This window comes from Argiope bruennichi, chromosome 6 (assembly GCF_947563725.1).
Source record: "Argiope bruennichi chromosome 6, qqArgBrue1.1, whole genome shotgun sequence".
NCBI lineage: Eukaryota > Metazoa > Arthropoda > Arachnida > Araneae > Araneidae > Argiope > Argiope bruennichi.
Window position 1 is genome coordinate 47,610,126 of NC_079156.1, and position 16,419 is coordinate 47,626,544.

Here is a 16,419-nt window from a genome sequence, read left to right on the forward strand (position 1 = left end):
GTCTTTTATTAAATTATAGATTTTTTTTTTTTTTTTTTTTTGAAATTTTGAGGAGAATTTGCTTAGAGGAAATTTGTCTGTCCGGCTGTTCGAATTTAATTTAATACGATAATTACAAAATAAAGATAGCAAAATAAATAAAATTGGATGCACAGAATTAACTTCACTAACTTCTATATTAACCTTTCAAATTGTGAGCTAAATCCAACAACAGATTGGCCGTCTGTCGATCTGTATTCTGAGAAAGATGTAAACGTAATAATTCAAAAACGCAATAGCTTAGATGTATCAAATTTGGTGTGGCATTTTGTAACTACAAATCTAGTTCTGTGTCAAAATTTTGTTTCAATCGATTGGTAAAAACGCGTCTAAAATACAATTAGATCTTCGGATATTACGTATTAACGCATGCCAGGGATTAATCGCCAAATAACTCTCCAAGTATGACACGATAGATACAATGAAAATGCTAAATTTACGCCAAAGGTTAATATTTCGTAATCACTGTACGCCAATATCAGGCGAAGCTTTCTCTGGGATAACACCTTTATTAGAGACTATTAGAGACTTTTTTTTTTTGTAATATGATTACTGAAAACAGAGTCACTGAGCATTTAAACCTTATGGGCACTAAAGAATATCTTTCGTAATTTATGTAATATCTCAAGAATTTGTCAACAAAATTTTCTCAGATTCATCTTGAGAAGGTATATTAATTAACAATGTTTAATTTTAAATGCATCAAACATTAATAAAATAAACAGAATCGTTTAAAATAATCGACCGAAAAATGTTAGCCCTAGCCTCATTGCTGTTGGAAAAAAAAACTGAACCCTTACTTATTTGGCAGTGGGGAAAATGAAAGGATTTTTTTAGCGGGAAAGTTAGTTTTTAATTAATAATTAAAATTTCAGAAAATGGACTCCAGGTGCACATTCCCGACCTCCAAGGTATACACGTACCAAATTTGGTAGTTGTAGGTCAAATGGTCTTTTCTGTTGAGCGCCAACACACACACACACACACACATTGAGCTTTGTATATAAGTATAGATTATGTGAGAAAGTTTTGGGGAAAACACTCCTGCTGGTTAAACATACACTTTTAAATATTTTCTGATCATTTTATTTAAGTAATGCTCATTTTAAACACACATACAGAATGAAAAACATATATTTCTTCTTTTCCCATTGATGAAATTCCATTTTTCACTAATAAAATCTGCAACAAATTACTGAATTTTCATTAGTGAATATTTGCTGGGCAAGATACATGCTAAAGTATGCCTGATTTTTCCGTACTTGTTAATTCATGTATATTTTCTTTAATTTTGATGCCAAAACAAGTTGCGTTCTCTACATCAAAATGCATTTTTCACTTGCTTAAACCAAGTGTAAAATTCGTCTGCTTCTTTATTTAGCAGACGATTTTATTATAATGAGAGACACATATACAAAATCTTAGAATCGCATCATTATCAGTGTATGTTTTGGCATTAAGCTGCTTCTCATTATGCTTCCGTGCAGGTGTGTTGACATTGATGACAGCTGTGGGCTGCATTCCTCTGAACAGCAAGGCTGCTGGCTGGATGAGCACGGCGGGAGAGGATTCCAGAAGTTACAGCCACCTGGGCGGTGGGAGCAAGTGAGTGACTGCGTTCTTGCATATCACTTTTATTACAATTAACGGAAGTTGCAACTCAGTTCTCATGTCAATATCGCAAATATTCCTGCTATTGCTCAAATCTCTGCAATGCGAAAACATGACGGATTATTATTTGTCAAATAAATTAAATGAGGCATTGGAAATGAATTCTAGAAATACGTAATGAACAGGATGGTTTAAAGAGCAATAAAAGACATGATATATTTCTAAGGGTTAAATTTTGAAAATATTGGACGCTTTTCTGCATTTCGCAAAAGTGACAAAGATTCATTAAATAAAATAACATATCTTCTGGGTTCCAAAAACTATACTCGATTAAAAAAATAATAATTTAATTGTTTATCCAAATTTATGTTTATTTTTAATTTATTACTGACTATCTTAACGTTCGGCGATCCATCTTATATAGAGTAATATTTATAACTTTACAATATAAACTTTTTCAAATTAGGAGAGAATAGGGTAATAACATGTAAATGGGTAATTTCACGGACAGGTGTTTTCGGTACTAAAAAACGCGGGAAAGGATTTTGTACCACCTGCCTACATAATGGAAGGTTACGCATTAGAATAAGCTCCTGACCTTCTGATTTCTCTTTTTTTTATTATTCTCGAATAGACGTTTTCCTTATTATTTCTGACTTTCACTTTTAAAGGTAAGACTGTTTTTATCAGCAATAAAAACAACTTCCGTCTACAAATATTGGGTCTCATAATATTTATAGATGGAGGCTGTTTCAATACAATACAATAGGGTATTTTTGGATGCCAATAAGCCGTTGAGTCAGTTTAACAATTTTTCTTTGGAATCGTACCTGTTGAATGAATAAACTCTGTGTGGAGTGATTTCGAGCAATATGAAAACTGTTAGAAGTGTTATTTTTTTTTTTTTACCAAAATAAGTGAATGGTATTATTCCGTATCAAAAATCTATTATCTAATGGATACCTTGTTTGTTTTATAGATACCCCGAAATTACAGAGGGTGTTTCTGAACTTCACGTGTAGATTTACAGAGGGAGGGAGGGTAGAAAACATCAATAGGAAAGCAAGGACCCAAATAAATTGGTGACGCTGTAAGTGAGCTCGTGAAGTCAGTATTCGCGAGTTTCTCATTATAAAGAGTCTCTAAGCTAGGTGATCATGATTCATTTGACAAATATCGCGTCAGCCGATATTCACTTCTTGAAAATGTTCGCCAATCCATGTTGTGCAGGTATCATTCGTGTATAAATGCCGATGGGAGAAATTTTGAACATCTCTTCTGATACTTCAAACTATAGTGCTATTTTTTTGTGTTACAAAGCGCTTAATATTACTTTCTGTTATGTGTCCTTGCTTCATCTTTTTGCCTCTATCACTTGATGGTGTCGTGTCCACATTACAACGGAAAGATGGGTTGAATAGCTTCTGAGGGTAAAGACCCCTGAGCACCCGAGGGCAGAAGTCTGACTTCTCTCTCATATGAAGATGACACACACTCGCTTGCACAACCCCCTTTTATTGGGGGGCTCTTTCACACACCTCGCAGATAAAACAGAGGGTGAAGAACAATCATATCCGAACCAGGACTCGAACCCGGGACACCCAGATTACGGGGAAGACGCACTACTCCTAGGCCAGGACACCGGCTCTTTATTATTTGAAGGCGGCATTTGGAACCCTGCTTTCCTGTGCGATTCAGATTTATATTGATGTTTCCTACTTCCCCTCCAAGTTTGTATGCGAAGTTCAGAAACACCCTGTATATGAAATGCTAATAATGGATCTTTCTGCCAACTTTATCTAAAAGCAGCTTCTGAAGTTGTTTTATTGAGACGCCGAAAAATCACATGAATATGAAGATCTTTCGGAATCTTAGAATTCATATTATACAAGATACATTTCTGCAATCCAATCATCTGGAAAATTTCTTTAGAAGGAAGCTAGTTTTCTCAGTGACCCAGAACAAGAACTCCCTGAATACTTTCTGCCAAACTATTCTATGGGCATTCGAAAGTGGTGTACGATTTTACTGAATACAACCAAACTCAAACTGATTTCAACAAATCGACAAAAATAGCCGACTTGGATTAGTCGGCATTATTTCTTAAAAGCATTCTACCCATATTATTAATCCCCCCGGGGGGCACCTCGTAATGAGGATGAGATGCTTCCGGCATGGTGGTTGGATCTCGCCACCCTGGAGGGTGCACTAATAGGTGGGGGATCTGACTCCTCTCATCGATGACGGGACGTACTTCCTTCGGGGAGGGTTGTACCGTGGCCGGTGATGGCCCTTAGGACTCAACCACAGTTCCCGCCAATGTTGCTGTTGCGGCGGTCCGGTCATTCAGTTTTTATGGCTTAAATCCGTGTGCCTTCGTGGCGGGTCGGAGAGTTAGATGGCTGACTTACGCATATCATTAAAAAAAATAAGCATAAACTGAATGGATGATTTTAACTAAAAGAAAGTCAAAGAAAATTTTAAAAAATTGCAAGCAATTTTTAAGAAAAGACAAATTAATCGAAAAACGATTCGACAATGCAAGTCAACTATAAAAAGGGACCTGACAGTTCTGCACTATAACATCTTGGGAAAATAAAACTATAACGATTTGTGCTTTCAATGCTATAGGAATTGAAACTTTAAAAATTACAACGATTTGTAATGAGTTTAGTTACTCTATTTGCTCTGTTGAAACTCATAAAAAATTATTGTGGGGGAGAAAATTGTGTGAATTTTAACTTTGTTATTTTAATTCATTTAATAATTTATTTTTTATTTTATTAATACATACGATAAAATTGGGTTAATATTTACATTTATGTTTATAGAATTCATAAGAAACAGTGCTTTTATTCCTAATTCACAAAATTTCACCTCAAAGACACATGCGCTGTATTCCCTCACTCAGTGAGTGGAACTTCCCCCATAGGGGGTGATATAACACAAATGAACTTCTCAGAAAATTGATATTTTATAAAATGTAAACTGGTCGGAAAAAAAACAGAACTCTTAAAAATCAATGTTTCAGTGAAGTCTGTTACTTGCACGCTAAAGAAGCAGCAAAAGAAATCCATCTTAAGGTAAAAGTGGTAAAACCATATTTTATTACATAATTTTTTATCCTCCTCTTTTCTTAAACGTTCTTTAAATTATAATCAAATATAAATGCCAATATATTATTATTTTTCTGCGAAAATTATCAAAATAACTAATTCATAACAAAGAAATAAAATAGAATTTAAACTACATACATTAAGCCCGAGGTATTTACGGTGAGGAAATTTCGGACTAAAAGCAAAATTTAAAAAAAAAAAAAAATCAGTTTAAAGGAAATAGCCAAATAAAAAATAAATAAAAGGGATGCAGGAGTCAATACAGGAGAATTTATTTATCGAATGCCAAATTTTGCACCAAAAACATAGATTGCAATAAGACAAAAAAAAAAAATCTAACTCTTGATGGATCTTTTTTTTACTATTCTTAAAATATAGTCTGCAGAATTTACTGAATATCATCCAGATATTCAAATAAGTTGAGCATAAATCTAATACATCTGTCTAGAAGCAATATGTTTAAATTGCATAACCTCTAATTATTTTCTGACTTTCTCGTTATCCCAAAGGTCATTATCGAGCTGAATTTTAAAAAAAGAATTTTTGAAGCCATCCGTTAGTTACTCTTAAAAAGGTTTTAGGCCTGTTTCACCATTAAAAAGGCTTTTAAGGATCGAAACCTTTTTTATCCCGCAAGTGAGGTTCTCTTTATTAGGAATTTAATAGCACAAGATCTTTTACAAAGAAATTGCTTAGCTGGTAGCCTTTATCTTTGCTTATTTGCCTCGTGTTATCTTCACGATGTAAAGATTATCTTCAAGATTCTTTTTCAAAAATCTTAAAATGTTCTGAAATACAAAGCACGAACCCCCTAGAGCAGTTGCAGTGCATCCATCGGCGCTGCATATGCATTTCCATCTTCCAATTATTCAAAAATGTAATTTATTTTTTGCTTACCTTCTTTTTCTAACAGTTTTTATTGAGATATTTTATTGAGTTATGTAATTACAAATTAAAATGAATTGTTAATCGCATTCTACAATCCATTTGAATTATGGGGGGGGGGATTATCTTGGAGCTGTTTTCCTCTGTATGACAAAATTGCATGCACAATTTTTTAGTACGTATGTCAAGATCACATTTAGTTTAGTTTTAATTTAGCTATATGAACATCCCGCTTTAAAATTAAACTTCAAAATTACATATAACAGTATTACATGAGTTAAGTAAATAACCTATCCCTAATCATAGGGAGATTCAGAAATTGGCACTCTTCCAATCATCATTTTTCTCCTCTTTCCCTCTTAATTTGTCTTTGATTCAATTTTTTTTTTAATCATTTCGTTTCAATAGATTGGGTATTTCAGATTTATTACTTATTATTTGAATTATATATCGATTTATTTTATAAATCTATTGCATTATTACTCAGAATTTGAATTCCGGTTTTTAATGTTTACTCTTAGTTCAGAGTGTTCTTAATGATCCTTTTAGATTAAATTTGTGAATTTATAAAAGCAAATGGGTTCATAGGATTTACAATTTTCAATCTATACAATTTTCTATAACATTATTACTCGTTTCGTATTTTGAAAATTGTAATAGTGGAATAGTACTGTATTCCGATAAAGATGATTGTTCTTCAGAAAGTGAAAAAAGAAAAAAAAAAAAAACTAAACTTATTTTGAAAAGTCTTCTTTAAATCTGTATTTCTATGTTGACAGGATTTAATAAACATTAAAACTATCCGATTTGATACTGTTAAAATACTAAAAAAAAAAAAAAAAATATTTGACATGAAATGTCACTATTTTGATTTAATAAAAGTTAAAAGGCAATTTTTCAAATGCCTTATGCAGCAATACCTTATCCTGAGCTGACGAACCGTCACTGTCCTAAAGGCTTATAGTTTCTTTTTTTTTTTTTTTAATTAAAAAGAATTTCAAAAACTGCACAAAAATACCATTATTAAAGATTAAACTCATGATATTTTTTTGATTTTTCTAATAAATATTATATAATATAAATTCAATATTCAATGTATAAATATGCATATTCACTTCCTTTTGGTTACATCTCAGTATAGATTCATAGATTTCCGACTACTCGATTTCTCACAGTCTTTTTTTAGGGGGGGGGGATCTATCAGCATAAGGGATTGAGAGCTATTATTTTTAGGAATTCGACAATTTTCCCCCCAGTTATTCAATAATCAATAACAAACTTGAGATTATCAAAATAGAGACTTATCGTAAAAATCTCCTCACGAAAGCAATCTTTTAATACAAAGCTTTAAAAAATGGAGTTGTTCATATGCTATGCTGCATAAAATATGCTGTTCATATTGCTATTTGTATTATTATTTTCAAATGGATTTTTTGCTGTAATTTTTTTTTCCGATTTTTAAGTTTTGTGCTGGTTAATGATTGAAATTTATTTATTTTCATAGATTTTCAAAAGCGCCCTATGTGTCTCAGCCACCAAGAAGTTACCAAACGACAGGTAAGGGGAAGTGAAAAACAACTAAATTTAAACAGTGTTGCAATAGAGTCAATTTATGCTCAAGGTGGGTTTACACTCAGCCAGTTATAAGACCACCAGTAGGCAACGCATGCGTAGAAATGACAAGTACTTGTCCCGACGGGACAACAACATGCCGCTGTATTGTAGTTTTTTCTTATTGCGCATGCGTTTGTAGAAGTTAGCGTTATTTTTGGCGAGAAAAAATTCATCACTTATCATGGATTAATTCCGACATTTTTTGCTCTTTTTTCTTTCTGATGCGAGGTTGTGTTTTTTTCATTTTATGTGCCATTTTGTTTCGTATAGTTTTCCGAATTTAGGTATGTTGACCTTTTTTTTTTTTATATTTTACCACGTTTCTTTGTGTAAATATCCATCATTTTAGTACGATACCCAATGAAAAAGAAAAATTTAGGGATTCCAAAATGGCAGTTTATAGCCAAGCATAGAATGCCTGAATCTATCTTATGAAATTGTGGCATAAATCAGTCTCTTTCTGCGCATGCGTTGTCTTACTGGCCGTCTTTTAACTGGCCAAGTGCAAATACACCTTTACAAAATATTTGAATTATTGTTACATTTTGCAAACCTTTGCTTATTTATTTATTAAAAGGGGAGGATATGACGTCACATGGCTGAGAAGAACATCTGCCGTCAAATGACATTAGATTAATGCATGCCATTTTATTGTGATAACATATGAATTGCCTTATTTATAAGTACCATAAATAAATTTAATCACGAATGGCCTGCAGCTAAATATTAAGAATGAATTAAGATATATTGTTCGTCTTGAAAATGATATGTTTATAGATCGAAACTGATAACTTAGAGGTTTGAAAGATAATGAATATATTAAAATTAAACAATAAAAAAAAAGCAGGAAGTTTCTGTTTGAGAAATAAAGACTAAACTAAATGAATTTTGATAATTTTATATTCAATTTCTAAACATCTATTCATTTAAATGTTATGACAAATATTTATTGGATATTATTTAGATTAAAATCTGATTGGTGTTTTCTCTTTCTAGAAGCTGAAAGCTAATGTTCTTTTATTCATAATTGTAGAACTTCAGGATGAATCAAGTGTTTTCGTAGCGTTGTATTTCGTTTGTTTGCTTTTCGTAAACTGTACTTTCCTTTTTTTGTTATTTTACCAATGAGTTGAATGGTGTTAGCTTGTTTATTTAGAACAGGCAGAGTTGGAAAGAACGTTTTTGTCTTTGGATGTTTAACGCTAAAAAATATCGCGATTAATGAAATTATTATTTTTCGATGGTAGTTTCGATGTATAGGTTCAATGTCAGAGAGTTTATTATTAAATGGGAACGTTAAATTAAAATTTTTTTATATCACCAATCGGATGAAATTTAGAAATCACAATTAAAAATACTGCTATTGTAGCTGATCCCTCTTGGATTAACTCCACTTCAAACCAATTCCAAGAGATCGGGGTAGGAGGGGAGCATTAGATTCTGAGGATAAAGGCTCCTGAGCACCCAACGGCGGAAATCTGACTTTAGCTCATATGAAGATGACACACTCGCTTGTACAATCCCTTTTTGCAAGGGGGCTCTTTCACATGCCTCACAGATAGAACGCAGGGTAAGGAACAACCATGCCCCGAGCCAGGACTCGAACCCGGGACGCCCCAATCACGGGGAAGACGCGCTACTTCTAGGCCAGAACGCCAGCAGCAAAATTACTTCTGGAAGTATGAAAGACCAGTCTGTGGTTATAAACAGAATTGAATTGCATGTTAAATTCATTGGCGATAGTTAATTTCATGCTAATACACTCGGCATACAAGAAGTTTGCCGGCGTCCTGGCATAGGGGTCGCGCATCTTTTCCGTGATCTTGGTGTCCCGGGTTCGAATCCCGGTTCGGGCATGGTTGTTCTCTTCCTTGTGTTCTTTCTGTGAGGTGTGTGAATGTGCCCCCATGTAAAAAGGGGTCGTGCAAGCGAATGTGTGAGTTTCATCTTCATATGAGCTGGAAGTCAGACTTCTGTCCTCGAGTGCTCAGGGGTCTTTACCTTCAAGAGGTACTGCACCCCCTCTCCATGGTAACACGATCACGACATCATCATCATACAAGTAATTTGTGCAAAACGTAGGTTTTGTTCTTAGGTAGATTGCTCAGATGTACTTTTTAAATATGCTATTACATCGTATGATTATTATAAAATTATAAATGATACGATGTTATAAAGATTTTAAAAAATAAAAACAATTAAGCTGAATACTTTGAACAAATCTAACTTATCTCGTATAAACACTATTACCCCCACCCCAGTCATGCTAAAATTTCCAAATTATGAGTTCATACGAATTTTATATTTAATGAACGTATTCTGATATGATTTTGTTTAATGTTTACAAGCAAAATAGTTACAAAAATCAAATGTAGTATTACGATATATAGAATGCAACTTGCATGACATGCCGTTATTGTCCTATATGAATGTCATCGAATTAAAAAAAGTTATTTATTTGGAAAAGTCAGCCATTTACTTTTAATTGACTTCAAAATTGACTTTTTATTAAATTGAAACATTTACGTTAAAATTTTAAAATATAAAATTTTGAGTAGTTTTGAGTTTTTTGCGATTTTATGGAATAAAAGCGCATGATTAAACTCGAATTCCAGTAATAAATTTATCAAGAAATTCAGTAAATTGTCTGACTATTGTGCATGATTAAACTCGAATTCCAATAATAAATTTATCAAAAATTCAGTAATTTATCTGATTAGTGCATTTAGTTTAAAAAATATGTATATTACTTCTAATAACTGCGATTCTTATTATTTTTTTCAAAAATCAATTTAAAAAAATCAAATTTACGAAAATTGCTCTTAATTTTTTTTTTTTTTTAATCGTTGTATTCTTTTTCAGAAAGAAAAAAAAATACATACCGGTGAAATACATTCTGACCGAAAATATCGTAGGATTATAAAACATTTAAAGCGCTTGCATGATTTAAAGAGTCGCAATATATATATATACATTCAATTTTTGTATTTTCAGCTTCAGTAAATTGCGAAATGAATACCCATTCATCTCACACCAGTCAGCAGACTGTCAGACGAAATATTCACCTGCTTATCACGAGAATCGCTTTTTTTTTAGTTGTTTCCATGTCATTTTGGTTGCAATTCTATGGATTCGTCCTTCAAGCGGTAACAAAAATAAATGTAAAAAAAAGAAAAAAAACTACACTCTACGAATTCAGTTACGTAAACAAAATAAAAACTACGCAGATTTTCATCGCACGCATCAAACTACTGCATTAGTTTTATTATTATTATTTTTTTTAATGAAAGCTCGGTATGCGATGTTGCGAAAGTGACAAAAAGAAATTGCGCTTCAGAACAACAATTAAAATCCGTTTTTTCCCCCGCTCAGTTTCTGATAGACTAAATTAAACAGCATTCATTCAGCAGAATTCATTCAACAAAACATTTCAAATAATTAATTTTGTAATATCATTTAAACTAAAGTAGTAAAATAAATTTTATAAAAATACTTTTATTGCAGTATTTAAAAAAATCAAAATTTAGTTAAATTAATTGATTAAATGTTAATTTAAAAATATTAAAATGTATATTGTTATTGAAAAATCAAAAGTGTAAATAAATCAAAGCTCAAGAAATAAGAGAAAAATATACCACAAATTACTATTTTTACAAAGATGAAATAAATCAAATTAAATAAGAATAGACAGAGAATTGATAATTTTTTAAATAAATTCATCAGTATAATAATAAAGAGAACAGAAATTAAAAATATAATTGCATGTACAAATGATTTCAATATGATCTATGTGATCAAAAATATCCTGGCTCTTTTAGGCTTGAACATTTTTCCAAAAATCTCTCGGAAAGAACAACGAATTATCTTCGAATTTCGATCATGTTAAAGTATGCATGAATTCCCATTTTACAGTAACTGGATCTTTTGAACTAAATTCCTAAATTGAAACAGAATTTTTTTAAACCTTTATATGCCCAAAACTTTCTTGCACACTTTTTGATAAAGTTATCCCAGAGAACGCCATTAGCGTATAAAAGTTAAGAAATGTTTGTCATTGGCGTGAATCTAACATTTTTACTGAATCCATCGTGTTATCCTTGGCGAGTTTTTTGACGATTAATTTCTGGCATGAGGATAATATTATCCAAAAATCGAATTTGTATTTTATACCCATTTTTTCCCAAACGGTTGAAATCAAAAATTTGCACAGAACTACACTTGTAATTTTTCAAATTCAAACTCCAAAATTTTCACAGAACTTCATAAATAATCATAAAATTCCATACCCAGTTTAATATGATTAAATCAGTGTATTTTTGAGTTAGCGCGTTTGCATGTTTTTGAAAGTATTGACGAACAGATGGTCAATTCCTTGCTTGATTTGACTCAAAATTTGATACCTGCCCATACTATAGATGTTAAATCTGTGTATCAAATTTTATTCATTTGGCTCTCTTCATTTTGTAGTTATATTCAAACAGCCAGATAGACCGACTTTTTCTGAACCGATTTTACACAAAATTTGACAGAAATCAGTATATTTGTTGCATAAACCGTATACCAAATTTCGACCATCTAGCTCAAACGTTTTTGAGTTATCTTTGTCACAGATGGACATTTTCAAACAATGTGTTTTCGAAAATCTCGAGTTCGAATTTTTTTGAAGATTACTATACTTTCTCTATACTAAGAATAGGAGAAAATAAAAATGCTTACACGTGCTGTCACTTACAAATAAAACGATTGTGTAGATTTACCAACCATTATCTGCTTTCTGTGAAATAGATAAAGTAAAATCTTTTTTTCCCTCTTTAAACAATTTCTAGGTAATTTACTAAACGGTCACATGATCGAATATTCACGATAAAATATGAGTTTAAGTTTATTTTTTTACATGTTCAAATTTCAAAGACAATTTATCCAGCTTTTCTGAAGATGCGTCGGAAAATGTGTTGTGAAATATTTTTTAGAAATAAAATTTTAATTGATATTTCTTAATGTCTTGTTATGAAATTGTCACGTAAATTAAATATTTTCATTTGTAATTAATGTAAGAAAATAAATATGAAATATTGTCAAATACTTATAAATATATAAAATATTTTTTTAATTAAAATTTAATCAAGATTTTTTAATAATTTGATACTATCTTGTAAGCAAAATATTTTTCATTTGTAAAGAATGAACGATAATAAATAATTCATAGGCAATTTAATTTATTTATCTCTTTTTTTTTTGTTATTTTGATACTTCAATATTTTTACAAGCAAACGATATTTTGATGCAAGAAAATAATTTAATTTCTTCATTAAACAATCAGTTATTATTTAAAAAGCTAGTAACATTTTATCGACAAAATAATCGAAATTATAAATTAACTTTATTTATCAATTAATATTATAAACTGTGACTGAAATCTTTAGAAATAATATTGTAAAAAATTGGGTTTAGAAAGAAAACTTTTTCTGAGGCGAAATTATTGAGAAGAATATCGGAGGTTGAAAATCAGAATGAAATTTGTATATAAATATTTGAAATAGAACAAAAAGAGATATATGTGCTCACAGCAGTGAAAAAAGGTAATTGAATAAACTTATTTTGTAATCTTTGACTCAGATTGCAGAAAAATGAAAACATTAGATATTACCGCAAGGTAAGATAACGTGCAACTTCTGATGACGCGCGCAGTTATGTTTGTCAAATGATTGTTACATCATGGTGAATCATCTTAGCTTTACATGACTAACAAAAAGGTATTATTCTGAAAACGAAAGGTTTATGTTGTTAGGGTGATTTTCAAATAGACCATTGGAATAATTCAATTTATTAAATATTAAAATTTTCTTTATTCTACTAATGTTGTGATTATAAATTTGCTGCGCCAAAGAACTGAGTAAAAATGTATTCAAATTCTATAAATTTTTTTAAAACATAAATCTTTTTAAATATTTTCTTTTCTTTTCAGGTAGCAATGCTTCGAACAAGACCCTGGCGGCCATTTTGTTTCTCACCGTGTTTGGGATCTTTGCAACAGCTCTCTTTGTAATTCTATGCTCGAAAATAACAAAGAAAGAGCAATATGACGCCGTAAAAGGCACCATCTACTAATTCAACGAAGAACTATTCTTTTGTTTTTCCCTTGATTTTTGACAATCTTGAATTTTTCTTAAGGCGCCGTTCTTTTCTATTTTGTTACGGTATCACTCATATTGAGAATAAGCATAGCTGCCGTTTACGGCAATTTTATGGTGCATGCTTGTGATTGTTTGGTATTGTAGTTATGGTGCAACTTATTATAAAAGTGTAACATAAGGAATAACCGAATCATAACAACTATTATTATATGATAATACTGTAAAATATTTTTAAACAACCAATTATGCATTCCTGTTATTAATTTTTAACTTCGTTAACTTTATTGAGACTAATTTGATTAGAATTTGGCAACAGCATTATCTTTGCTTGACTTAAAGATAAATGCGATATTCTTTTTGGCGAATTTTTTTCAGTGCTTTGACGAAAGTTGAAAATAAATAATGATTTGGCGATAATTGAAAACAAATAAGTTTGCATGAAATATGATAATTTCAGCATTTTTTTTCCGTTCCTTTATTCGGGATTGCAGTGATGAAAACTTTTTATTCGTTTTTTCTTCCTTTTTTTTCTTTAAGGCAGATTGCAATTCTTATTTTACGCATTTAAAGATTTCATTGTAATTCCTTTTTTAAGGAACACACTTTCCTGCTGTTCATATTCCACTGTTAAATATGCATGGATTTACATTTTCGATATAAATTTTGCTCAAATTTGGATACTGATATTGCTTGAATCGGATAATTTTGAATATTAAAATATATAGTGATAATTATATTTTGCACATTCAATTTTAAATAGCTGCTAAAACTCACATTTGTATTTGTTTCACATCAAAATATGGTATGATTAAATTTTTTAGACTAATAAGCCACGATAGAATATAGATAGAAAGTTTATGAATAATCCACGTAACTACATACAAGAGACAAAATTCAGGAAAGTACATTTCTCTTGAGGTTATCTAAGACAATATTTTGTTAAATTCTGTACACAATACTGTAATAGTACTAGATATCCTGTTATCTTCTTGAGAAAGTTCTGAGAAAACACTAGCATAACACATTTTTACTCTGTGCCTGTACAAAAAATGTGTATTGTATTTTAACAATAAAGCGTCAATAAATCGGACGTATCAAGATTTAAACCAATGGAACATCTAGTATGAATTCATTTTCGAATATAGTTTTCATCAAATTCAAAAAAGGGGAAAAAAAAAGATTATAAAAATTTTCATACTAAAAAAAAAAATCTGAAGCAAAAAGTTAATAAAATTTTCAAAATACTTTTGTGATATTTTTTTTTAATAATTTAAATGGTCTAGAATAAAAATTACAAACGTAAGTCAAGTAAGTTATTACGTAAGTCAAAAATTAAAATTTTAAAACATTTTAAAATGACAGTTTATACTTTCATAGATTTATTTCATTACATTATTTGAAATTCAATCCTAGCAAACCGAAGGAAATTTCTATATTTTTACCTATCATTTTACTTCTTCTTTAAGAAACTTAGGTTTTTAATCTTTCCATCAAAAAGAAAAATTTCTATCTCGTGAAAACAGGACAAAAAAAAAAAAAAATTGTAAATATTATTCCCTGTCATCAATATAACGAAGAACTATTTTGTCTATTTTAATATGTTTAGAATATGTACTATTGAATATGTATCAGTGAATAAAATATCACATGACGTGGGCGAAATTTAATTTTGACGTAAAAAAAACATATTTTATATGAAGAAAACGATTATAAAATTTATTCAATTTTCTTCAAAATTTCAATTTTATAAGTATCACATTAATCAACTTTCTAAATAAATACAAAATATTTTTAGCAGACAGATTAAGAAAAATAATTATGAACCGAGAATAATTCTATAATACTAAATGAAAATCAATCTAAAGAAAATGTTATTTTTTTATCGACTGAAATAAAATTTTGAAAAAAACTGTTCGATGTTACTGATATTAAAATTTTTTGACGCTTTATTGGAGATATATCAAAAAAATTGCAATTAAATGGTACGAAATTATAAAATAGATAAGTTGAAAGCTGGTAATTAAGATCTGTAAATAAAAATTTTATGCAATGCTAAGTCTTCCGTACTTTAACAATTACTGTGGAATATGTAGCATCACACACTGCATTATCATTATCATTTTTTGAAAGAATTTTCATCGTTAAATGGAATTATTTCATAAATATTTTCATCACAGGAATTCTGGTTATTCCTGAAATGTGTTATTTTTGCTATTTTACATAAACGTCTCTTTGTCTTTCGAATTCTGCACTTGCAAGAGATTCAGATATTCTTTAACACAAACTTCTGCATGCAGAATTTAGATTTTGGCATCGAATTTTATATTCATGTGGTGTTAATTTTTGGAGAGCTTAAAGTTTGAATATTGATGTATGCACTGTAATGCTTCTTAAAATATAGAGCACAGCAGAATATGTAGTCTTTTTTCTGGAAATGGAACCCATCAAAAATTTACATTAAAAATGAATTGTATTTGGTTATGTATCATTCAAAGCACATAATAATTTCTGGATGTTATGAACTTAGATGAGTAACAATAAGAATTACCTGAATAATTAAAAAAGTAGCAAAAGATTTTTTCAGTGAGTTTTTGAAATGATTTGGTGTTAATTTTTCAGATTTATTTTTGAAATTTTTTAATTTTGACGTAAATCGTACCTGCGTTGATTTCCATTGGTGCTGTAATAATATTTTAGATGTTAAAAATTACAATTAATACTTTGAAGATACATTCCCTTTCTATTTTCTAAAACTTTTAGAAGCATTTATAATAAAATAACAACATAAAACTGTCGATACTATTTTTTGAAATCGAAACATTTAAGAAATATATCATGTATCAGAAAAATGCATCATGTGTTGTTATGATAAAAAAAATTTTTAAAAACAAATAAGGTTTTTTTTTTAATTTTTATCTTTTACCATATAGCTTTAGGCTATAAAAGTAAAAACTTGAAATAACGGAGTTAAAACCTTCTATTGAGTATTACGTAATACGAAGGAATTAAAAAAGTCAGGA

The 16,419-nt window shown here is 30.2% G+C and overlaps 1 long non-coding RNA gene across 1 annotated transcript; it reads right to left on the reverse strand.

Moving 5' to 3' along the window:
* Positions 1–1,382: 1,382 nt before the first annotated feature.
* Positions 1,383–10,264, reverse strand: LOC129971643 (uncharacterized). The gene is made up of 2 exons (XR_008784817.1): positions 10,148–10,264; positions 1,383–1,747 (listed from the first exon to the last, which is right to left on the reverse strand). It is a non-coding gene; the product is annotated as an uncharacterized LOC129971643 (long non-coding RNA).
* Between the last annotated feature and the right edge of the window lie 6,155 nt (positions 10,265–16,419).